General features: G+C 46.3%; 1 protein-coding gene and 1 long non-coding RNA gene across 4 annotated transcripts in view; one reads left to right on the top strand and one right to left on the bottom strand.

The window, feature by feature from the left end:
* LOC135915278 (rho guanine nucleotide exchange factor 5-like) overlaps positions 1-26803 on the top strand; it is a 311708-nt gene that overhangs the window by 76458 nt on the left and 208447 nt on the right. Inside the window, exon 1 of one of the 3 annotated variants that reach the window (XM_065448301.1) lies at positions 23134-23250. The exons of the other annotated variants lie outside the window; for them this stretch is intronic. The gene's annotated coding sequence lies outside the window, so the exon portion shown is untranslated. Of the gene's footprint in view, positions 1-23133; positions 23251-26803 lie in introns of those variants that run through there. 3 annotated transcript variants of the gene reach the window in all.
* Positions 1-26803, bottom strand: part of LOC135915282 (uncharacterized) — a 269809-nt gene that overhangs the window by 69281 nt on the left and 173725 nt on the right. The gene's annotated exons all lie outside the window — the stretch shown is intronic.

Genomic DNA, 26803 nt, shown 5'->3' with positions numbered 1-26803 from the left:
CTGACGATAGAAGTGAACATATACAGACTATTTCAAACAAAGGAACAGGACGATACAGCAAGTGCCGCGAACATATCGTAAGCAAAGGCGACTGGCCAATGGCAAACAGCTCTTACGAAGGAGAATATTTGTAAATTCAGCCCCGTAACTCCACCAACCTTAACATAAAGCCTAAGGGCGCAGACTAATAGCAAGGCGAGCACCACAGATAAGCTCGCACGCGGTTTTATGCATAGCAAACAACGCTACATTGGCTCGAGAGATTTCTCTCCCTGCTCGCCTCGACCAAAAAAATAGTGCACCACACACAGAAAAAAACATAGGTGTCATGTAATTCGATGTAACATTTATCTCATTCTTTTATAACGCTAAATATGGCTTACGTATTTATTACACGGAGGGTGTCGCCGACATGAACCTATTTACCGACCAGTCAACCGAAAGAGCAAAGTTACACGTTTCCGCAAATTGTCGCCACGGCGCAACGTTTGAGTTCGCGACCAAAACATAGTACGTACGTGAAGACAAAGGAGGAAAAAATAATGTGTAAGTTGACACGATCTCACGCATAGAAATAGTACTTGTAAAACGTGATGAAAGTTATCGCGGCAAAGCGTCGCAGACCAAAAACATCTGCACTGCTAAATGCGCGGAGTGGGACTTCTACGACCACACTACTTGCGTAGCGCCGTTTCCCGCAGCGCTGCCTGTGAAGCATGAAATGTATTGTAGTTCCTGAGAACACTGCACAGCATTTGCGAGACAGAGGCCTACAGCTCGGTGCGCATCCTTCTTCTCCACAGTTTCTCTTACAGTTTTGCGTGCCACGCCCTTCTGTATTGCCCTTCTCTCCTTCGCCACAGTGTTCGCGCAAGGGATCACGTGGTATATTTCGAAACACGAAAGTGCCATACTTGAGATCCCACCCTCGCAAGCGTACAGAAAGGGAGGAGAACATGCAGGTTCGGCAAGCACAGACTCTCGTATCGGAGACGTGCCTCGAACCTCCATTTTATTTCTTAATTTGCTGGTTTGTCTTTTCTATATTTCTTTATGTCTCTTTTTGTTTTCTTCCTTTTGCTGCTCTACATCTCGTTCTCTTCGACTTCATTCTGCTCTTCGGGAACTGAGATCTTTCCTCCCATTCTTATCGGGCCCTTTCTTTTTTTTTCTGGAGTCCTGTGTAGGACGCTTTTCTCGTCTTCCTGTTCTATTAGAAGCGAACAGCGAGACAGCGCACCTCTTTGCAGGGGTTGCTCTTTTGGGGATATTGGAGTTCGTATACTAAGCTTAACCGGGGAACACCTGGCTCCAACCAATGATAATAACGAAAAAAGAAAAAGAAAGAAAGGACAATTTCCTTCCGCCAGGAGCATTAGAGTGGCCGTCACGTTTCAGACGCTGCCACACGATGCACTCAACCTTAAAATAAAAGAATTCAAACTATTCAAAATCAATGAAACTATGCAAACATGGTAGTCAAATGCGCAGTCTTCCCAGTCGAGCTCTCCGGCCATAAATGGGCTTTGTACCATTTTCTGTATGATGGCACGGTGAGCTGTTATACCATTCGAATTCTCCGCCGCCACAAACTATAGCCGTTAGTATAGGCTTTGAACAAGAAATGCCGAGTCGCCCCCTACGCAATGCTTCCGGCGAGCCGGTGACCCTTGGAGAACTATGCGATTTGCTTTCAAAGCCCGCATGCACGTACTACAACCGCGTTCTCTGCCGTGCGAGAGTGCAGCCGTGCACTGAGATGTGATATAGCCCAGAAAACCCGCTAGGTTTTCACGGCCCAGTTTACTTATAAGTTCATAAGGGAATAGGTTTGGGCATGTTGGTTGTTCATTGTAATGCAAGTAACAGCGCAGTAAACACGAGGGGCCTGTCCTGATTCGACTTGTCCTTCGTCTTTACTGCACTACGTTACTTGAATTACTTATAACCCTCGCGGTTTCACAGCTCGCCATTTAAAGCGCAGTTCCTGTCATGTACTTGTTTCGACGAGTACACTGCGTGTTATGGTCAAGAAAACCGTCCCTCCGCATGCTGCATTCTTCTACATGATGACCTGTGTTTTATTTAATAACCCAAAATGAGATTTTCCGCTTACCGCTACCTTATTCTCGTTCAAGTTTCGCAAAACGATTGTGTTTTTGACGCGCATTGTTCAGTGAAGAACTGTGCCCCTTTAGGATAGTGTTTAGCCGGGGATGTTGGTACAAACACACGCTACTGCAAACAGTGTGTGAGCGAGACTAAGATTAAGGGAACACACGAAGCGGGCACTGTCTTCCAACTAAAGTTTATTGTGCGGAGGCGAAAGATATAGACAAATCAAAAGGCAGAGTCAGAGATATAAACCTAATTTTAGTCCCATTATCAAGTTGTTTGCAATAGTTTGACATCTTGCAGTATTAAAATGACGTTCTCTGACAGCTTGTCCAGAATGGAAACATTCAGATGGTGTATAGCCTCACCAACTCGATCTCCGCTATGCATCTCCCCCATTTCTTCGATTTTCTCTCACTTTCATCAATTCCGCCTGCCTTCCTTGAGTTGAACGAGTCACACCAGCCGGTACGGAATATATATGGGTTGCTCTTAATGTGGGCATAGGCGACGGATTCATTCGAACGATGCCTTTTTTTCATATCACTGTCTCAAATAGCAGTTATGTGTCGCCTAGCCTCTGTAGATACGTGACATCAAGCATGTCTTCGCCGCATCAGACTTAACGTGATCTACACGAGCTACTTGATGCACAAAATTCAATTTTCAACTCGTCGATGTTCTCTGTACTCCAATGTGCTCTGTGCGTCAATGTACTTTGCGCGTACTTGTCAGACAGACAATATCTGAATGTCACGCCACACTTGAAGTGCGACTCAATATTGAACGGTTGCCTGACATGGGACTACAGGACATTGGCCCTTGGGAAAACGTCACCCATGAGTTATCCGCTTCGAAAGAGCTGTTAATGTTTCTAAGGTCTACGGGCCTTAACGAAACTTTGTGAGATAGAGAAATAAAGCATCTTTATTTAAAAGTCTCCTCCGGGTTCGAAAGCGGCACGGAGGGGCCGGCAGGCTGGTCTCGTAAAGCTCCCCTTTCCGTCAGGCGCAGGTCAGGCCTTGAACCGTAGTGGCGTCCTCCGCCAGCCGGACAGCCCAGAGCTAGTCATCTGGGCATTCCCTGAGTAGTATAACGCCCCACTGCTCCGGCGTTTTATATTAACATTGGGGTTTATGCTGTGTCTGACATTGTTTGGAGCTGACAGGCATAACCATACGATGTGATAAAGGTCAGCACATGGGGTATTGCATGTCTTACAGTGTGATGAGTATGCTTCTGGGTGTATTCGGTGCATGAGTAGCGGTGTAGGGTAGGTGCTAGTTTGTAAAAGTATCTGTGTAGTTACTTGATGTTTGTTTGTTGGTTTGTCAGGAGGAGGTTATTTTCAGCGAACATTTTGATAGTATTCGAGGATTTGTGCGTAAATAGTCATTTGATCTCCCATTTGTTCTTATTGAGAAACTGTTCTTTCTTGATCTGGTTCTGGAGGCCTCCTTCTGTTTGGGTCTAATCGGGGACTTGTTATCCGTAAAGAGATGGGGCGACGCAAGTGACTTTCCAGGTTGATACTTTCTCGGGCAGCGTCGTGCGCGGAGTTGTTCCCAATCACATCTGCATGGCCTGGCATCCATATCAGTCAAACAGTTCTTCGGTGGGTGGGACGTGTTCCAATGAGAATCCGGTATGCTTGAGGTAATATAAGCCCCTTGGCGTAAACAATTATGGTTGCTTTGGAATAGATGACAATGCATGTTGCAGTGGTTGATCCGTGTGCTAAAGTTGTTGCAGCCTCTTCCTCTGCTTCTCTGAATATCAGCTTTACTGCATGTTTGTGCACTCAAGTGTACGTGTGTTTATGGGAGCACTGTGTATACCATAATTATGACCCAGCCTCTTGAGGGAGACGATGATGAAGTGTGTCTGTAGTTGACTGGTGCTTTCCCGTCTCCTGCTGACCTTCTGTTTTCAAGGCGTTTAACTGCGGAACATCGGTCCCCCGATGGCAGTGCTGGATGTAAGCACTGTCCGGCTTTCTCTAGGCCTAGCCTCGCATTTAGCGGTACCATCGCGGAAGCGTGAGAGGGGACTGAATGATGCCGTCAGTGGCAGCATGGAACTCTACTGGGCCAGTGGAGAAGCTTCCGAACACGGCTTCGAAACCGTGCGAAGCTGCAAGGCGAAGCGGAGGAGCCTCAAGACACCTTCGCCTTCAGGCACGTCGACAGTACAGGATACGAGCCGACCAGGAGTTCCCTTCATGCCGGTCGTTCCCTCGGGCAGGCAATTTGCGCCACCTGAATAAGCAAGCTGCCCCGACTTTCCTTAAAACATTAGTACCAAATGAGATAACTGATATAAGTACTAACACTCGCAAGAATATACTCGCCGTAGATGTCCTCCATTCAACCGCTTTTGACATCTTGCGTACAGTAACCGATTTGAACGGGATCAGAGTGCGCTCCCATATTCCAGTCGACAAGAATACAGCAGCAGGTGTCATCTACGACGTAAATGTCGCGATACCAAATAAAGACTTGCGTACCCTAGTCAAGGTAGCTACTCCTGATGCTACCATCATGCAGGTATCTCGGATTGGCAATTTACTCTGTGTGAAGATGGTCTTCAAGGCCAACACCATGCCATCTAATGTCAAGGTGGGTCATTTTCGCCGCTCCGTAAAACCGTTCATTCCGAAAAATCTGCAATGCCACGAGTGCCTTCCGTTGGGTCATTTCATAGGCGTTTGTAATAACGTGGCAGTATGTGCGCGCTGCGCTGAGTCCCACACTACGGAATCCTGCCAAGAAACTGTATTTAAGTGCAGGAACTGCAAAGGATCGCATGAAGCCACGTCAAGAAATTGCCCCCTAATCAAGAATGACTGGAGTATACTTAAGGAGATGGTACGAGAAGGCTCTACGCACCGGGAAGCAGCCGTTTCTGTGAAAAAACGGCGCTCCCGCCGCCACAGCGGATGTTCGGCCCCCACAGCACCAACATAGTTCTGCAGCGTCGATCACCTCGAATTGTGGAACAGCAGTCATTGCTGAAAGCGCTCTTCATGAGCACCGGGTGCTGGACAGCCCTCCGGTGCTGTCCAGCACCCGGAGGACAAATCTCAGGGTGCTTGAGAGCATGCAAGCTCAAGCGCCTAGAGCATGTCTGGGTCTGCCATGATGCCCTTCAACAAATGCAACAATCGCCATCGCCAAGGAACATTCCATCAGTACATGTATCGTCATAGACACCCTTAGAAATCACCTTCGTCACATTTCCCGACTCCAGACTGAACGCCTTGCTTTTCTCACGAAAAGTAGACCAGATGCATCTTTTTCGGACATTGTAGCCTCGTACCGATCCTCTCTTCCATCCGATTTCACGCCTGCAGCAAGATCACCTTCCCATTTGTGTTGTCTCCGGCAGCCATAAGTGCGGCTTTCCATGCTAGTAGTTGGAAAGAAGTCCGACTTGCCAACTTGTGCTCTGAATCAAGTCGCTCTACATCTACTGCCTGATTCATACTCCAATAGAGTTCACGTTTATACAGATTGCTCCTCGACTCTAACCAGCGCTACTGGTGCGGTAGTCATTCAGTCGATGTCAATCTGCAAGTTCAAGATCAGCCATGTCACAACATCGGCAGGATCCGAACTTCCCGCCCTCCGTAGCGCAGTGCTATATGTGCAGCATTAACCACCTAATCACTTAGCCATATTCAGTGATTCAAAGGCAGCGCTGCAATCACTCTTATCACCTTTGCGCCACATCCCACATGAACAATTGGTAGCAGAGATACGATAACCCTACCATCATGTGGTGGGCGGAGTCCTCGAAATTGTATTTCAGTTACTACCCGGGCACTGTAACACTGCTGGCAGTGAAAATGCCAACAAAGCTGTCCGTGAGGCACATGATGTATGTGAAAGCGCCTCGATACTATTGTCAGAACGGCTGCAGCGTGGCATTTCAGTGGTCTTGCCCATATTAGTACTGTAAAAAAATGATACACACCGGAATTCACCAACTGGCGCCTATATGCCTTCGTCCCGCATATGACATTGCAACATTTACCTAGTTATAACCAACGGAAAAAAACGCCACTGTGCCGCTTGTGAGTAGCTGCTTCTTTCTCAAACGCCTGCTCATTCCTAACTGGAATGGCGCACAATCCCAATTGCAGCAGATGTGGGGTCGAGGAAACGACCAAACATATCCTGTGTGACTGCCCTACATATGAAGACGAGACCAGTGACCTTCGTACAGCTCTGGAGGACTCAGACGACCATTCTTTAACAGAGGAGTTCTTGGGCCCGTGGCATTGTGCGTCTGCTATGTGCAAGGCCACAAAAGCGCTTGTGCGTTTCTTGAAATACACCAGCCTGTGTGACCACATGTGACTGACTCAATGGTGCACGCTTGTGTGCTTAATAGTGGAGCCTGTGACCCTGTTTTTTCGTTCTCTTTCAATCCTCTTTCCAGCTTCCCCAGTGCAGGGTAGCCTACTGGGTTTAGTCACGTTAACCTCCCTACCTTTCCTTCTTCCCTTCTCTCTCTCTGTGTCTCTCCCTCTCTCTCTCTCTCACGCACACACACACACAGCCTATGGATAGCATACCAGCCGAAGAGCCAGGCTAAGGTCTCCAGCTTTTAAGAAATTATCTCATGTTGAGGCGGGGACAGGAAGTAGTGGCCTTTGGTAAATATGCGAACTTGCAGAGAACGCGCAACGTAGTCAATGAGCGCGAAAGGAAAAATAAAGCTGACTTTATGAGTTCTGGCTCGTCTAGTTGCTCCGTATTTGGTTACATTAATCAGTGCCCATATTGCTTTTCACATGCAAGTGCCCGCTAATTTTGTGGTTCTCACTACAGTAGAACGCCGCCCTGTTTTCTTTGCCCTGTGGAAACACAAAATGAATCAACCTATCGACGGTACGCCGAGAGATACCATTTTTCGGCATGCCTTATTGAACAGACGCCGTACATGTTTGACAAAATGTGTACATCGTCCCCTCCTCCGGTTACATCTCACCGTGAGTGACAGTTGCGCGATGGTCTCTCGCCGTCGGGTCGGCCATCTTCATCGCCTCGTCAGCGAAAAGCGCCTGGCACTTGTTCTCGCGCGCCGTTTCATCCCGCGTCAGCCTTTGCCGGAGGCCCGTACCGAGCGGGGATTAATCAGGCATTACGGACGAGAAGAACGGGCCTTTCAGATCGGCGCCTGATCCGGATGATCCGCGCATCTAGTGGGAGCCGTCGCCTGATAGCCCGGCTCCGACGGTGGCGCGACGCGAGGATTAGGGCAAGAAAGCGAGATCAGCCGACGGGCTTGTCCATTTCGTCTGGCAAGAGTAGAAGCGGGTGGCGGCGATCGATGGCGTGTTGACCAACGCGTGTGCGCGCGCCGCGACGCTGACGTCAATCCGTGTTCACTATGCATCGCCTCCCATGCTTTGGCCGCGTGGCCGAGGTCCAGCGAATCTTACCAACGAATGCCCAAATTTTGTTGGGCTCGTGCTTCGCCCCTACGCCGAGGTCTGTGCGCTCAGCTCCATTTGACAGCTGACGAATCGAGTAGGCGACCTTGCCGCTACTACCGAGCAGGGTTGCAAACCAAACCCGCTTGCGGTGAAGTTCCCCGTCTGTTATCATTTTTTATTGATGTGATAACATGGAAATGTTGGAGCACGAATGCAGCGTCGCCTACTCCTCTTAAAAAACAATTATGGGGTTTTGCGTGCCAAAATCACGATCTGATTATGAGGCACGCCGCAGTGGGGTACTCTGGAGATTTGGACCACCTGGGGCTGCTTAACGTGCTCCTAAATCTAAGTATACGGGTGTCTTCGCATTTTGGCCCCATCGAAATGCGGCCGCGGTAGACAGGATTCGATGCCGCAACCTCGTGCTTAGCAGCCCAACACAAAGCCAGTAAGCAACCACGGCGGGTCCTACTCCTGTTGTAATGAAAGGGCAGTGTCCTACCACAAATGTTCCTATACACTGTTATACAACTGAGATACTTTTATACGTGTGACATATGGTGGTGGTGTTTGAGTGCGGCAAACATGGCGTCTATTCAAGGAAGTTCCTGGGTGACGCGGACAGACTTTAACGCGAACGACGTGGATATAGGAATACGAATTAATGGATCATTTATTTATTTATTTATTTATTTATTTATTTATTTATTTATTTATTTATTTATTTATTTATTTATTTATTTATTTATTTATTAGCGCTTTGGGGGAAGTTGTCTAAACGGCAGATTTAGAGTCAGTCACATTTTAACTTGTTATTCAGTCTTCTGAAACGCACGTTATTAGCGGCAAAGTGTGTGCGCCTTGTCCAGGAACCTATATGTGCAAGAACGCCATGTTCACTAAGGTGATAACCTTTCTATTAAAAAATTGAAATGTCTAGAAGTAAGAGACGCCTTGTATATATGAAAGGGAAAAATGGTCACCCAGTTGAATGTAGCACGAAGCTATAGCACGAAGCTACAAAGGAAACAAGTACGGGTTTCTCAGAAAGAACGCTTCGCAGTTGGACAAAAATTCGTCCTGGTCCTGGATTAGGAGCGGGACTTATTTTTCCTCGTCTGCAAAGCGCTCTTTCTGAGAAAGCCGTACGGGTTTCCTTTCTAGCTTCGAGCTACATTTGGTTGGATGACATATTTTTTTTTCATGATACTTCCTTCACCTTGCGAGATTCCGCGGAACTGATTTGCCACCCTGTATATATACATACAATGTATTGCACAAATGACCAACAGCGGCCAAACCAGAGACAGATAACGGTTTAAACAACGCTTTGAAAAAAAAAAATCCGAAGAGCAGTGCGAACGAAACAGCCTTAATTTGGAAAGGGCCAGAATCAGAGTAGAAATGAAACACTCATATGATGCCTTTCTTCTCTTCCTCATTTATCTCACCCTCTCGCACACTCTAATGTCACGCATACATTTCCCTTTTGTAGTCCGCGAAAAAAAAAAGATGATAGTAAGGTAGTAAATGGGCTGCAAACACGCTCTGTCGTCAAACACCGGTTGCCGGCGGCGGCTGACATCCTCGATCGACAGCCATCGAGAGCCCTGCACGCTCCCGCCAAATAGCGCCTCCCTGCAGGTGGGGGAACAGCCGGGCCGCCCGTGCAGCCTCGTCGCGACTGATGGCGCGTTTAGGTGCCCAGTCTCACGTGGTGATACGATAAATGTGGCACTGTTTAACACTCCAGCACTCCGAATAACGTTGTAACTTCGCTTGAGCTTCTTCAGGAATACCGCGTTCGTTTTACTCCTTCCAACTAGAGGTTTAGATCGCGCATCACAGCAATAAAATATTCGACGCACCTATCTAATTGAAATATCCCTCGACTCGTCTTATTTGGAAGCTGAATGAGCCATACCAGGGTCGGTATTTTGTAGCGATGCCTTTTCCGACTCTATGCTTTTTCAGGCTGTTCGCGCTTGGCCAATGGTCAGAGCGACGGTCTGCCCACATTATCAACGCGATCAGGCGGCCGTGTGTGGTGGATGATAAGAATACCATAGAATAAGGCATAAGGCATCGCTACAAAATAGCGGCCCAGTTCCTGCCATGACTTTATTCACAGTCCACATCTCTTTTCACATCGCACCAAGCATTTGTATAAGGTTCGTGTAGCACCAAATAAAAGAAAAGTCTCATTTACTCATTTTTACCACGCAGTTCGCACAAGTGTGCCCCCTTCTATATGAAGATGCATCGATTTAAAACATTCTGGTTTTTTTTAAAGCTAATATGGTTTGAGTAGGCAAAATTTATATGTGCTGTCAATTAATCCCCTCGTATGATATTTCATTATTTATAATCACGTGGCTGCGAAATCCCATTTGCCATAGTTATCAACACATACGTAGGTAGTAAGTAATATTCGGGTATCATCGCCAACTTTCTCGGTATGACTAACCAAACAGATCATCAGTATATGACAAGGATGGTAGTGACATTTCACGAGGGCATTTTAACAACGTACGAAATGTGTTCTCGAAAGGTAAGTGAAAAAAAAAGAAAGGAAGCTAGCGACGCGCAAACAGCACGTCCATGCCGACGAATGTTTTCCAACAAGTTCCACAACTTTGTAGTTCGAGATTTGTCTCATGGTCCAAGGTATAGAGCTGCATGAAGAAAGTTTGAAATTTCTGCTTCCAAGGGGGAGATCATGTGAACACGTCCGTATTCCGTTTCACCAAATCTGTACAGTGCAGCGAAAGCGACAGGTGATGCCTGCCTACGAACAAAGAACCAGAAAATTTGTACCTCCACTGTCCCCCACTGGTCACGATCAGTGCACAAATGACTGAACGGAAGCTTCACTGAGGACTCAATCACCTCACAATGAGCAAGCCCCCTTCCCTTCTCAAACGCACCGCCGACTACCGTTACTGATTGGCTTACACAAGCCCCAGCCTTGGCTGTACTGCGCGGAGGTTGTGAGACGGGAGTATGGGACTTTCGTGCTCTTCGATCGCCCGACGAGTTCACCAACACCATCGGCTCACTGGTCTCTGCTTTCATTTTTCCAACATTGGTGTACCCTTAACGACGACCTCAGGCCTCAAACACCGGCCGCCAAAGATTAAGTAGCTGATCAACGTAGAAAAAAAAGTAGTAAGCACTCAAGAAAAGTGTTTTTCAGCGTCTACCTCTCGGGCACCTATGACCGGGTGTAAGCCAGATCCGCTTTTAACCTTTGCCGTAGCACCGCCATGGATCCCCACTTTTTCTTTGCCCTTCACGGGGATTACTTAAGATTAAGACGCGACTTGGTGTACTTAATCCATCAGAAAGAAATGTCGGAGCGCTGCTTTTTTTTTTTTTTTCGTCCACTGGTCTGGCGACTTAACCGCCACGAACCGGGTGACGTTGACAGAAAGGCTTGAGCTGAAAGCAAACAAGACGACATCTGTCTGCGGCAGGGTTAAGTAGGGCTGCACAACTTACGCCAAGAAATTGAAGTATTCTCTTCTGAAAAGTAGGAGGAGAAGAATGAACAGAGTGAAGTCAGCACGGCGTTTTATCTTCGCGTTGTGTCTCCGGACGCGACCACAAAGGGACCATAAAGTTCTTGCGCGCTTTCAGAAAAGAGTTCCGAAGATGTCTATCTTTTTGTGCTTCCATCGTCTCAAATTTAGCTTTCGGTTCGATCTTTTATGAAGTATGTTTGTCGTTTTAAATACTATCCCGACCTCCTTTTATTCTTTTGATGGATGTTGGCAATATGTTCTGAAAAAAACAAAGGAGGCGGGCGGGGGATGCGGATAGAAACAGAATTCGTGTGCTAACATCTCTGTCCTATCACGTCCATAGAGAAAAAGCTATTGCGCAGAAAAAGTGCGGAGGAAGGTATAACAAATATTGTGAACTGCGGCTTGTGCAAACGTTTGTAGTTTCTTGCCGTTAGTGGTCAATAGATGAATGGTGTTAGCGATATGAAGACCACGTTGGTCAACACAAAAGCGTTGCCGTACCGAGCGAGTATTCCATGTCGGAGGACAAGGTATATGTGACATTTGCCATGAGCAGTGAAGTTTGCGGTCTTTATTTGCTTGTTGATTGTGCTTCTGTTTGATTTTTTTTAATGGAGAATCTGCTGCGGCACCGACGATGCTTTCGTATGTCTTACGTGACTGAGACACTGCTTGTTTCAGTACGTGCGAATGTGACCTGCATATGACAAGGTCCCTTCGAACAAAGTTTGATTATTGCTTTTGTTTTCTTCGCGCACTTACACCCACCATATTTGTTTTAACGTACTCGAGAGTGAAAAATGAACAGCGAGGGGAACAGCCTAAGCACGAACACAAAAATGCGAAAATTTATTCAGTCACATTTGCCATGAAAGTGCAACCTTCATTTGACGTCATGAAATCCTTTCGTTCACAAAACAATTTACAATTTTCGCGAGGCGGGCGACATAACTGTTGCCAAGATATCTCATATTGTAATAAATAAATCATTCAATGAATAAACATAGTTGTAGAGTTCATTTTTCCCCCAGCAATTCGGCCCAGCGAATTCGCTGCCATAAAAGAAATCCGAAAAAAGTGCCTTCCTCAAGCGCTAATTTTATCTATACTAGCCTAGATGGAATATTTGATCATCCTTTGATCATAGAACAGTTTCCTGTTTGAGGAAAAGCCGGCAACGCAGTAGTTGACACCATTTTCCAATTCCATCCAAATTAATCACTGACTCGCTTCTAATCATTGGTTCACGGGCATCATTTTGATTCAGTCCTCTCCTATATCATGGCCTCTGGCCGAGAATCTCCGACGTAGCATACGAAGACTAACCCGAGCCTGGTGGTCAATATGTCAATCGTACATAAAGACGTTCACACCACCTTCCAGTAAAGAGCTGCGATGGACGTCAGAGTTGAACTATTTCACACTTGCTCAAGGACAACGTTCGAAATTTGGCTCTGCATCTAATAAATTCACTTTTCTCGTTTCATCTCCCCACGGTAGTATCGTTAACGCCAAAATTTAAGGGCAGGTATTGCATAAACCTCAAATTTGGCGCAGTTTAGCCTTGCAGGCTGTCAAATCTTAGACTAGTGTACTGGCCCTGTCCCCAGTCACAAAAGTTTTCAGAGCCTTGAATTGCATAATTTTTTTTTTTGCACCCAGTGCATCCGTACTCGAACTAAAACCACTCATCGTTTTTTTTTTTTTTACTGCTACATTTCTACTTATGTCTGTTGCTCAGCAGACAAGTGGCGACAAAAATTACTGTTTTCTCGACTACAGGGCTTCCAAAAGTCTTGAGGTTTGCTGTGCATATTACGGGTTGCTGCAACTACGAATTCCTGGCCATGCGGGGGCATGGTGAAAACTAAAATTAAATGAAATTCACGAGTTTTACAGGGCCAAAATCCCCATCTGATTATGACTCACACCGTAATTAGAAGGAGGGGTGAGAGGGTGCTGTTACCGAATTAATGTTGGCCGCCTGCTCTTATTTAACGTGCACCTAAAATTAAGAGCACAAGCGTTTTCTGCGTTCCACCTGGATCGAACCTGCAACCTAGAGCTCAGCAGCACAACCCCATAGCCTTTTGTCTACCACGGGGGGGGGGGGGGGGGGGGCGATAGTAAAGGCTTGTACTTTTGCAGTTGCCGGGCAGCACGATATATCGTAGCCGCGAGCACATATTTGCGAAGGATAGAGAAAGGAGCTTAATAGCAGCTATGTCAGGCCTGCTACACGCAGCGTTTAATAGCTGCTTCAGATGAGGCATTCCGAACGACGTGAATAGGATAATCAAATAAGCAAAACTAATAAAATTATGTGAAAATAAGAAAAACAAAAGACTAACAAAACAGGCGAATCGCAGGTGACTGACGAGAGCTTAAAGAAAGTCTATAACTCCGGAATGGCGTAAATATTATAGCAGAGCATTCTTGGCTGGGATGGGTTTCGCCTTCACATTTGTCCCCCGGTTCTAAATAATAAAAAAATTTAATTCTTGGGTTTTGCGTGCCAAAACCACGATCTGATTACGAGGCGCGTCTTAGTGGCGGCCCTCAATCACTGTAGTCTGTATTTGTCCTCGCACATCAAGTGCATTGTTTACTGATAACGTGCCTGCAAGTACGCCTATATTCACGCCCGAAGCCCAGAATGGCCCGCAGTTCTAAGCTCCAGTCGGGCTGCAAGTGTTGTGCTGCCTTCAGATATTGCCTCTCTGACAAGTAACGGCAGCAGTCACGTAGAGCCTGCTGTAAGCTTTCAGTAACGTCACAAACAGAGCACATTCTCGGCCCGTGAGAAAGCACCAGCCGTTCGTTGCAGGCTTCGAAAGCGCTGCCCGTTTTGCGAAAGTCTAGAAGCCTTAATTTTTGTACCGTGCCTTACAAAAAAATGGTAAATAGTTCTTTTTTTTTACTAAACTGTATCCAAGGATATGTAGACCCCTGTAAGTGCCGCCGGCTACTACTCATTTTTGAGATGGCAATTCTTCTCAAAAAGACAATGCTATTAGGAGCTATGGTCATTGTAAGTATAGCGACATTATTTCTAAATTCTACGTACAAAACCAGTATATTCCGGTGTTCGCAAAGGTGGAATAAAAGTTCCTCTTGAGTGTCATGCATACGCTAATACTAACAGTCGCGATTACAGACAAAATATCCGCGGAAGCATAAAAACATAAAAAACAATAACGTGAGCAATTCGAAGAGCGATTCCAAGAGAACACAAAAAACAAGAGCAATATTAACAAGAAAAAGAAAAGTATGATTGCGACCAAGGCTTGTTGAGATAGAAAAGAACATAAAGTGTTACTAAATGTCTGGATATGTAAAGCTTGTAGTGCGTGTCTGTGGGTCTATACGTTGTTGTTGATTTTGTATAATTCCTGTACAAACCATAATTACCCCCCTACACCTGAAGTAGCATGCCAGACATCAGCGAGGCTAATATCACCAGCTTCTGATTTATATAAGCAAATCTCTGTCGTCCAAAGCAACAGCTGTACTTTCGCTTAGCTGAAGGATAAATGCCATCTTGTAAAAAATTATGAAAAAAAGCACATCACGAGCATGTTCCCCCGCTTTCCACACCAGCAATTTTCGTGTGGAAACAACTAATTCTACCGCAATTTCATTACGAGCAATGGGGACTGCTTACTTCGCATCGGACGTTGCACACAGACGCCCGCTGCATAACGGCCCCTCGCCGTCACACTTTTCGTTGGACACAACATGGAGACACGAATCCGCGCGCACTCTCGTTCACCCTCCTCTCCAGGTCTTCTTTCTCGTTCCTCTCGAAGTGATAAAGAGCACGAAATAAAAATCGAGAGCTAAGTGCGAGCCCGCACTTATCACCATCCTCGTGCGAGATGGAAAAGCAGCGCAAACGCACCTGAAGCAACAAAACTGTAAGTGCCCTTCGCCAGCCGTTCTCTTTTGCATCAATTTCGACGTTTCGGAAGCGCTGGAGAAAAGAAGGGCGAAGCCTATTCTCATTTTGTTAATGCCTCTTTGTGCATTCTTCCGTGCCGCGGTTCGCAATCTTTTGTTCTGTTTTCGTTCGCGATAACAAGCCAGTAAACAAAGTCGTAAAGAATACCCCTTTATCGATGCCATTTCACTCGCAGTGTCTGTGTGTCGCAATGTGCAAACGCGAAAAGTTTTGGGCGAAAACGGTTAAAATATAAACTCTCGCTGGAAGCCGTGACCATTGAGCCCAACAAAAGAATACACAATGGCGCTTTTCATGCGATGCGATAAACGAGCGAAAACTTTTGACCTCTTGCACAACGTCAAGGTCACCGCAATAACTTCGTCGGGTATGCAAAAATGACTAAGAATGTCGGAAACATTGGCGTAGTTCACAAATGATAGGACGTCCGTTTTCATTGTGCCTCGCGGGAAATTCTGCGAAAACAAGGAAAAAATAAAAGAAACTATGTATGTCATTGAGCCCCAAGGTAACGCCCGTAATTGCAGTCTGCGCTTTTCTGCGAGTGATCTTACTCTGCGCTGCCTGAGTAATATTTTCCATCATTAATTATTATATTAGCCTAACTTTGGTCCTCAACTTCATGCTTCTCTATTTCCTTGGCAAGCTATTGATATACTCGGCCCAACTCCTAACGGCTTGTTCATGGGGAAAATTCTTCAAAATCCCTATCCTAAAGCGCCGCAAGCCACCGGTGTTGACATGCAATTCCTCGATTTGGAATTCACACATTATCATTTTCTCAACAGCTTTCCCAAAACGTGCGTATCTCAGCCGACCATCATAACCATTAACTGAACATTGACGTGTTTGCTTTGTCCAGCTTAAACGCTCTAAAAGGCGAAGCTTACGAAATTCTGATATTTATACTTTTTGTCCAAATGAAATAGTGATCTTTTTTGTGATAGTGTGATGTAGCCTAAATAAAATTTCTATGCCCTCGGTCACTGTGTTCTGGCATTTTTTTTTTCGCAAGTACAAAAAAAATTGTGCTAATGGGTTCAACATTTCGCTGACCAAATATCTCCAAGATATAAATCTGCTTGAATATGCAAATTGGAATTGGACCAGAAGGCGAGAAACTGATGAATTGCGAGGCTTCACATACGTTTAAGAAAATCATTCCTAAATTGATCTATAATAAAGATAATGTAATGTGCTCAAATGATTATAACAGGAAAATGTGCACCGGATAGTGTGTATAAGTAGTTAACGGTTAAGGTCCTTCGACGTTATGCTTGAGCGTTACACAGACGCAAGCGTTCAGGTTAACACATTAGCAGTACATAGCGTGGCTTAACGAAGTTTGTAGACTGAGCAGTCGTCGCACAGCTTGTCTTCAGCTAGGACGCAAAGCACGGAGCCATGGTCGTCAGCCCCGTTGGCTAAACTTGCGAAAGCACAGCCGCCCTCAGACAAACGCCAAACTATGAAGACACATCTATAGCAGCTTAACTTTGTCAGCCATTGGATGCAAGGACCAAAGACCGAATGCTTTGGAAAGAAGTCGCATTAAGTAAGTGCATTCAAGGCTCCTCAACCAGAAATCTCAAACACCCTCCGCAGGAGATGCAAAAAGGCACTTTAGGCATGTTCTGGCTAAGCATGCCACTAAGCATGTTCACTAAGCATGTCACTAGGCATGTTCTGGCTAAGCATGACTGTGCAGCGCGCGGTAATACCTGAACACTTCGCTTTAGATATTTTCCTTGAGCGAAGTTACTGACCGCTTGATAAACAAAAAAGATTTCGCAAGCGGCTTAGCCTTCAAGCAGATAAGCAGAAACACGTGTTCCTAAACCTTGCCCTCAAAGACCTTTTCTACTTCTTACGAATAGTACCGTGAGTGGCGTGAACGACCGATTTACGTGACCTTGTGAATAATTCATGAAGAAGTGACTTCTCTCGCGCGTGCTTATAGCCTGTGGCTGTGTTTTTATTAGTTATGTTTGCCAACGATGTCAGGGCAGCTCTCAGTGGCAGTGTCCCACCATGCATCTGAAAGCTTCCCCGTCTAATTTGGTCTCGTGCAGTTCTAACGTAAGCTTCTCATATCCAACCACAGAAGGGAGGTAGCAAGATTGGACATCTTGGCTATGTCAGTACACGAAGTAAAAAAACAGTTGGCCTCCACAAGCTGTAGTCGTGCAGAGGTGCGCTTAGGCCAGCACTGGAATATAAATTGTAGGCAGATACCCTCACTCACCACCGCACTCAAAAAGTTAGACCACCGAAGCTAGACCACTTCTTAAAGCGAAGCTTTCTTTGCCTCATCCTTCGATTTTTCCACTGCTGCTGCAGCTATCTTGCACGCCGTCTCAGGAGGTGATTCAAAGCGGGCATATACATGGAAGAAACGTGGCAGGGAGCAAAGGCCGCGCGAGAAACTCGTTTGGACCTTACCATCGCGTCAAACATGCATAATGCCCTCTGAATCTCTTTAGACGCCGTCACATTAGCCTCTTGACAGCTGTTTTCTGTGACTCGCCGCGAAAGCATTACAGAAACTGCAGCGCTTACCCTTCTATTGACGTGCAAGCCCTGAGGAGAGGTAAATAGAATGTCAGCGAGGGTGCAAGGAGATGGGCACGGCAGAGAATGGGTAGAAACGGCGCAGTCGCGAAACGAGTGCGTCGTAGCCTCGCCACTCTTCGCTCGCAGTTCCTATACAAGGGGGGAATGTCGGGACAGGGAAAAGGTGACGTTACGGAAACGAAGATACGTTAACGCTGCTATTATAGACACAACAACAGTTGCGGGCAAACTGAAGGCAGGGTGCTGTACGTTTCTGCTATTTCTGTAAAATAAACACCATACAAGTTCGTCATGCGGAGAGCTGACACAGGGCGTGCAGAAGCAAAGCCGTATTAAACACCGTAGGGTCTAGGCGACAAACGGAAGCGGCCGCACGTCAAATCAACACTTCTGTGCCTGCCGCGGTGGCTTGACGGCTATGGCATTGCTCGAGGTCGCGGGCTCAATCGCCGCCGCGGCAGACCGATTTCGACGGGAGCGAAATACAAAATCTGTGCGACACTTATATTTAGGTGCACGTTAAAGAACAACAGGGCATCAAGATTAATCCGTAGTCCGCCACTACGGCGTGCGCCATAATTCGAATGTTGTTTTGGCACGTAGAGCCCCGTAATTCTGCCAATAGTTCTGCCGCGATGCGATGTGCCTTGTGAAGCAATGAAAATGCTTCACCCTCTCATAGGTTACATATAATGGCGCGCAACAGCGCCTCAAGCAAACACGTCTCACTGTGTTCTGAGTACTACGCAAACAAACAGCAGTGGTGCGCGCAAGGTAACATTTGCCACCAACTCATTACTCTTGTATTGCACCAAACGCTGAAGGAATTAAACATTTGCACTCAACATCACCGCTAATTATCGTCAATCAAAGCAAACAACACGAAAAGCTTCGCTTACATCGATTCCCACAGTGTGTGAGATCCCCATAATTTTTCTTTTGTTCTTCATCTCTCGTTCCCTTCTTTCTAACCCCATTTCCATCACTCTGCGCAGAATAGCAAACTGACAACTGGCATCTGGTTGACCTCCCTGCCTTTCACTTGATCTTTCTCTCTGGCTTTGCACGATGCAGCTGCGAACCGTACAAGCAAGACGGCCAATAAAAAATATGCCATGACAATGACGAATGCAGTTCCAAACACTGACAAATCTCTCGGAAGGTTAGGCTACTTAACACTATAGTAAACACACTCTCGAATTCGACCCCTGTTTGCCCAGAGTAACATTTTATGCGCTAGCATCAAGAGTGTCAAAGTGGAAAAAAGTATGTGTTTGAAGTGCAGGAAGGTGGTAACTTAATAGAGGTAGAGAGTGGACAGGGGAACTTAGAAGAGCACGTATATGTGCATGCGTTGTGTTTATGTGTATAGGTAAGCATATATACGTATATATGGTACAACTGATGGTGTTCTGCTCCGGACCACCGTCAGTTGCCCTCCACTCCTAAACGAAACAGGACGTGTGTCGAGTGAGTCCCTGAACAGCACTTTGTAACGTACTGAACTCGGCGGTTTAAACCATGGATTCGAGACTTCAAAAAGGTTCGACGGAATGCTAACGCATTTCTCTCGCTAAATCGCTACTGAAGTTTCCAAGTCATTGAATGTAGTCCGTCATGCTACCGTTAACTATAGGCCCGAATCGGAGCCATGATGTGTTTATCTTTTATCCCACTCTCATTCTCTTTCTTTATATTACGAGTACCGCGAATCAGGCTACGAACTTAATAGCTGCTTACCATTAGCAGGACATGTAATGAGGAGGGAAGATAATCGATGGTCATTAAGGGTTACGAACTGGATTCCAAGGGAAGGGAAGCGTAGCAGGGGACGGCAGAAAGCTAGGTGGGCGGATGAGATTAAGAAGTTTGCAGGCCACAACATGGCCCCAATTAGTACATGACCGGGGTAGTTGGAGAAGTATGGGAAAGGCCTTTGCCCTGCAGTGGGCGTAACCAGGATTATTATTATTATTATTATTATTATTATTATTATTATTATTATTATTATTATTATTATTATTATTATTATTATTATTATTATTATTATTATTATTATTATTATTATTATTATTAGCACCTGCGGCTGCTGTCATCTTTCGTGGCAGTCTATTCGCGCGAGTCATTTATTTGTGAAGGAACCAACATCACCAGTGCGTAACCATTTCTGTACGCAATTTTTAGGCGCTGCTTTGACCGAGAATAGAGCAGTTCCTCGCGAGATGCTAGTGCGAAAAGCCGGAATAAATGCGAGAGGCGTGTAGGATATCGCGTCGCATGGGGCAAGTCCCATCATTAATCTTGGGTATCCAGCATGCCAGTGTCTCAGGTTTCCTTTTACCGAGACGGAGACGAGCTTCATCATTTTTTTCACCTCTTTGCTAGCGACGAGTCGCCTCTTTCATAACTCAGAGAAGATAAGAGCCTCCCCGTAAAGGTCGTCTTACCACGCGAGCTATTCAGAAAGGACGATGCTGCGGCGTCCCCTCTGCCATACATTTACCAGCGGAGGTAAAGCTTCTCGTTATCTTTCGAGGCTGCGTTCATTAAAACAGAAAGAGTAGCGCGCAGGTGAAGCATTCTCAACGTAAATGCCTGCACTTGTGGCCCCTACCTGAATCACAGCAGCACTTTAAAAATTTATGTCGACAGGGACATCCGAACTATTTGGCATTTACGGAAGCACTGGACTCCAGGTCGAGCAACACGAAGTCACCTTCTGCAGGGTAAACAATGGGTCAAGCAACCCTGATTGGGACTCGGATAGTCAAACGAAAGGCTAATCAAAGTTCCAATGTTTGTTTTGTCCCTTCTGATTTACATCCTTCCCCGTACGCTATATCTCACTTCACATCAAATCGACGTGACTACTTTGACAACCACCTCTTGCGCAAGCAATGTTCCAAAGGATTCAAGAAAACGAAACACGAGCTCCCGGAGCCCATTTTCGGCGCGCCGCTCCTGGAGCAATCAAAACACCGGCCCCCGATCTCGCCACCCTCGTCACGTCGCGATAACTCTGTTCCTCCATCTCCTCTATTAAACGAAACCGAGAGACGAGTCCCGAAGCGGGAGGGAAGGGAGAGGAGGACGGGGCGGGGAGCTCTTCCCTCGTACATGAGTTTCGCTTCCGTTGACGCACGTGCTTTGGTGACATTAATCTCGGCGCTCTTAACACGTATTTCGGCTCTCGCTCGCGATGCGATACTTAGGGGCGAGGGAGGGGTTATACCGTTTCCACTCGACGGGGCTTAATCTACTCCGCACATCTGCCAATGATTTGCATTTCCGCTGCTCGGTCCGGCTCAGGTAATGGAGACTGCAATTCGCTTAGCGCGGCTCCTAGGCCCACGTCGCAGGAGCAGCTCGGACATTATCTGCCTACGCGGATCGTCTCACCGTTTCTTGCTGGCTCCCATTTCTTAGCATAGCAGACGAGCGTTTTGTTTCTGCAGCTCCAACTCTCGTTAGCCTCGCTAATGCCTTCGCGTGCGCGCATGTGCGCAAATATGCATGTCTACGCGAGTGCGTGCGTGTTTAAGCGCTCAACTTTGCGCTTAAAGCGCTCTTACATGTTCAAGAACGCCTTGTGCGTAAAACCTCAGTGACCTGATATCATTCCGAAAGCTCAAGCAAATAGTCAGCATGGTACTGGTGGATTTGGTACCGAAATTTCATTTCCAGAAAGTTCAGTGCAGGCTAATTTCGGGTATCTTGTACTATCGCCTACAGACTCTGTTTTTAAAGTGATATTCGATTTCTTAGGCCCTACTGCTTCAGACTATTGACGACTCAAGCCACACGCGCAACGCCCAATAACTAAACGGTCACATTCAAGCGACGTACCGTTGCTATTGTCGGACTTGCTGCATATGCCTCTGTTTTCCTGCCAATGATTCTTGCAGAGTCAGTAAAAATACATTACGTTGGTGTAAGGTGTCCCTTGAAGACGAGAGAAAAAAGAAGAAAATTGCACCGACGGAAGAATATGGCTCGTATTGAGCAAGCGAACGCACGCCCATAAAATGATTGAATTACCTAAAAAAAATTAAACAAACTGTATTACACATGCATGGATGACCATCGACTATGCCGAGGGCTAAATGTCTCGTGGTTAACCCCTCCACAATGCAGCGCAAAGAGCGCCGGACTTAAAACCTGAATCACAAAGACGCCGCAGCAACAAAAGCGATAGTGTCACAATGTTCGTGTTCCTTCCAGCCTTTAGCCATAATGGCACGCTTTAGGACAAAAAGCAATCAATATAGTAAAATGGAGGCTGTCATTGATGAAGGCTGCACGTCTCACTTCGCTCGCTACTCGCGGCAGCTCTTTAATGGAATGTACACATGCACAACTAATGTTCAAAACCTTTCTATTCTATCCTTTCCTTTTCTCTTGTTTTCCTTTTTCTTTCTCTCGCTCTGCTCCCGCTTTATAAGTTCCACCCCAAGACAACGGCGCCCAGCATGCGAGAAAACAACGCGTCCAGCTTCTCATACTGCCTTGATTGTTCCGCTTTCTTTTATTGAATGTGTGCGTAAAGGAGAGGCTGCCGTCATGGGGGATATCGGCTGCTCATTCTCGCTTAGCCAAACAGTACACTTGATAGTTTAGCGAGTTAAAACTTACAACGAAACAAGAAATAATAATGAAGTAAAGTGTAAATAATAAATCTGAACTTCCGAACGCGTACTTCTCCCGAAGATGAAATTACCATGTCGTATGACACGTCGCATAACGATTTGCCCAGTACGTGCTGACCGTTCGCGCAATTTCAAGTAAAAATGAAACTATAGCGCAGTGGCTTGGAGTTAGCATCTAGCTCAAGTGTCTGCAATACAATATGCAAGAGTTAGTTACCGAAAGCTGTGGCAAAATCCAAGAAGCCATGGAAAGAAGCCTTCCTGCAATAAGGAACATTTCGTAAGCAAGCCGAAAAGAGTCGATATAGAAGGAAAAAGAAAGAACCAGCGATCAAAATTGCCCATTCATTCCGCCTCAATCGCAATGCAGCCACAGCTAGCGGGAATCGAACCTGCAACCTTGCGCTCAGTAGCGCGACGCCGTAGCCACTGAGATACGGCGGCGCTAATGCACCTCCGCTTCCAGGCGCTCGGTCCCACGAGAGCAGGCGCTGCTCTCGCCTCGAGCTGCAACGACGGCGCTGCTTTCGCCTGGGCTGCCGAATCAATAAAGAAACAGCGCGTAGTCGACGCCGCCTCGGAGCCCGGGCGCTTTGGGCAGCGCGCTTTTCGCCTCCAAAGCGTCGCCGATCTCCGAGCGACCCGGTCGCGACGGCGCCAGTGCCAACGCAGTAGCTCGCGACACCACCGTAGTAGCTAATCGTCTGCTTCGGCCTTTGCGGCGCTGTCGTCTGCTAGCCGATGCCGTCCCGCTTCGGCGTCGTGCGATAAACGCAGTGCTTACAGTTATGACGATGCCGTACAAAACAGCGCTGGTAAAGTGAACTTGAACCAGTCGTGTAAAGCACAGTTGACATCATCTTCCCATGGCAGCGAGTGGCATAACAACTCTCCGGTACGACCCGAAGGAAGGAGCTAAAGGAAGGAATTCGTGTGTTGCTTATTTGGCAGCGTGCCGCCATTTGAACGAAAGCGTCTAAGGTGAGTGTGGACTTGATACTACGGATAAGGTAAAAGAATACTCTGGTCACCTAAATATTCGGCATTCGTAAGCCTGAAACTTGTTAATTGATGCGAATAATGGTGCTTATACAATTTAGAAATAGTTGTTATTTGATGCAAGCATTCCCTCTTTTGGGGTGCCGACTGCGTCTACTACAGCAGCGGACGACGGCATTATGTGCAATTCAGCAGTATATTTGCGAGAGTGATTACTGCGGCGCTTCCTCAGCATTTGTCGCGTATACGCGAAAATGTGGGGCGAATGTTGTAATTTCTGCAGTGAATTAGTAAGAAAAGTGGCAGGCTACTAAAAAGAAATCGCTTATCGAGTCTAAATAAAAATTCGCCACACTAATCTATACAGCACTGACATTTTCTGAAAACATGTTCTGTTTAGCCACTTGCTATAGTTTACAATTGGTCGTTATTCATAGGGGTCGGAAGTCCGGAGGTTGTCACGAAATAGCCTATACTCGTATGATGTTAGCTTTAGTTTAACGAAAGCTGTCGTGCTTGTTTGTGCAGGTACACGAATGCATTCGCCATGGCCTCTTGCAATCTCGCCCGAATTTGTTAGCGTTTTACACCTGAGGCCCATATCTAGATGTAAACGATTTGAGTTCTGCCCGCGATATATTGCCCAGAGACAAATGATGTGCACAGTACTGGACCAGCTGGACAATCGTTCACTATCAGAACTCAAAAGCTTTAAGTCATTGCTTCCAAAGAATATCCGCGTTGGAGGCCTTACTCGCGTACTATGGTTCCTGTGGTCTACGGGGCTTCACGATAGACCCTACCGATAGACCATATAGGCCGCTCCCTACCGCTCTATAGTGTGCTCGTCTCTCTTTCTCTCTATCTCCCCCTTCCACTTTCTTTATCTTTTTATACCCCTTCACCCTTACCCCCGTGCAGGGCTGCCAACCGGAACTACCTCTAGTTAAGCTCCCTGCCTTTGTATGCATCCTTCTCTGTCTCTCTCTCTCTCTCTCTCTCTCTGAGTTCTGTGACATATTATTTTTTTCTTTTCCATCAGGGTCATCACGTTGCTGGTTACATCAATAGCTCAACTTCTGTTTTAAGAAACGCAGTAGCGTAGTAAATATTTTGTTATTCTGGGCACCATAAATTGACCATAAACCTCATATGCAGCGCTGCTCTCCAAAGTCGTGTAGACCTTTATTTAGAAGTCAACAAAGGAATTTCTGGCGTATCACAGAAAATTTGGTGGCGCGCCACCTGACGTTCCGTCACCAAGACAGAGTCAATTTTGTTGTAGGCACAGCGGTTTTTTGGCGGAAGCCTTGTAAATTATAATTACGGCAAGGCCCATTCTGCATGACGACAGAAAAGTTTGTTGCCAGGCCAAGGCATCAGGCATACGACAGGATTTTGTTTCTCCTGTATTCATAACGCACAGGCATACGTAACTAGCCACTCAATATATATAACTAGGCACCCAACATGCGCAACAATTCAGAGACTGGATTGACACAGCCTACATTAAATACTTCTTGCACAAGTTAGAAAAAGCTGCAAGCGCAGTGTGCTCTTATGAGAGTGAGAGGGATATAAGGAAGGCAAGGATGTTAGCCGGACAAGACTCCGGTTGGCTATCCTACTCTGGGGGAAGAAAAGGAAGCAGGGGAAGAGAAAGACGCGAGAGAGAGGGGCATATAGAGACATGAACGGACAGTACCACAGAGTCAAAGGCACTCGTACGTAACAGACGTTCTCAGAAAGCACAAAATTGCCTTCACTGCTTTCTGAGTTGATTGTGGCTGAAGAAGACATGGACCATTTTCCCCACACTGCAAAAATTATGATATTCACCATAAAATACTTTTTGTTATGATATTTATGCGCTGGATGGAGGCCAATATCACTGGATAGAATCTTGGGTGGATGACCATCAGAAAATATGCAAAACAGTGCTACATGCATAATAAGACAGTCCCTTGAAGAATGTGAAATACCTGTATGCTACTAAATCCTATTATTGTAAGCTTGTATATGGGGAAGTACTGACCGCTCGTACAATTTCAAGCAAATATGAAACTATTGCACAGTCTCTTGGAGTTAGCATCTAGCTCAAGTGTCTGCAATACATTATGCAAAAGTTAGTTTACACCGAAAGCTGTGGCAAAATCAACGCTTTAACACATTCGTGTTTGCGTAATCACTTTTGGTACCGTGTTCCCGCGGCTCTTCTGTGCGTGTTCGTATGAGCTTTGTTTTCCGCCAACGAGGGAAGTCATTTGTCCTTCAACATGATCATGCTCATTTTGCGAACAGCTCGGAAACATTTGTTTTTGTTGGGCGGATGTGAACTTTAAAACTGTTGTCATTGTAGTCTCTTCTATATTGTTTGGAACTTTTCTCGATCAAACCTATGAATTAAGAGAAGTGCAGTAGCTGGTGCCGTCTGACAGGCACCAACATATCCTCAAACACAGTTCATAGAAAAAAAAATACTTATTAGAGTGTCGTTCATTCCAACTGGGATTCAATTTCGATTCCGTTCCTTCTCTATTTCAGCAACAAGTTGGCACGCCGTCGAATGTCATTAGGGGTGCGATCTTGTACGCGTTCCAAAATAGAACGGAGGCGGTCCGTTCCACCGAGCCGCACACGGTTGGTCAGTTTGAACGGTGAAGAACGCCATGGCGTCAATTGTGAAGTGATATCTGCTGTCGATCATTCTGTGTTGTCTGCTATCGGACGAACGCAACGGAACGGACCGCCAATTTCGCGACGGAAAGAACGGACCGCCTCCGTTCGAGTTTGGAACGCGTACAAGATCGCACCCTAGGTTACAGTGTGCAGACGTACGTTCTATACTGACCTTTGTAAGACTTCATACGCAGCACTGATAAAAGAAGCCAAAGTAACTTCATTCTTGCTCCTTCCTTCGACGTCCGCTCTATTGGGATAACACACCCACGCAATATATTCTGAAAGTTTATGGTTGCGTCAGTTACTGGGAGGGATTAAGCAGACCAACTTATACAACCATCACGCCAAGGATAGTTTTGTATGTGACCTTTATTACTCAGGCACTGTAGGTAACGCTACTTTGTGCTTTAATGTGCGGGTAAAATTTGAACTTCTTTGTTGTTTTACTGACAAGGGGAGGTGGGGGGGTCAGAAATAAGAGATGTTGGCGCACAGACGTTGTGCATGTAGATCCTTGTGTCTTCGAGAGGGGCTTATTTAAAGATGCAGTTTTGTACATCTATGCGCACAGGTTGTGTAGTATAGAACAAGTAGAACAGGTGACGCGCACAGTCGAAACAGCACAGCGACATGAGAGAGAAACTTTCGAAGCACCCTGTCCTCAGCAGACTTAATGCCTCTACAAGGCATTATGTGCTTGCATTTCTCAGTGCGTTTGCTCGTCGCTCCTAACTGAAGCGGCTGTTCGTAGCGTCTTCCGTCGCATATGTATCACATTGTTCACGTGTATGGTTCGCTCGTCCTTAGTCTGCGTAAAGCTGCCATTATGGGACGCTGCAAGATGGAGATCTCT

Source organism: Dermacentor albipictus, chromosome 5, assembly GCF_038994185.2.
Source record: "Dermacentor albipictus isolate Rhodes 1998 colony chromosome 5, USDA_Dalb.pri_finalv2, whole genome shotgun sequence".
NCBI lineage: Eukaryota > Metazoa > Arthropoda > Arachnida > Ixodida > Ixodidae > Dermacentor > Dermacentor albipictus.
The sequence above is the reverse complement of the archived record's forward strand: the minus strand, read 5'-3'. Positions and strand labels throughout refer to the sequence as shown.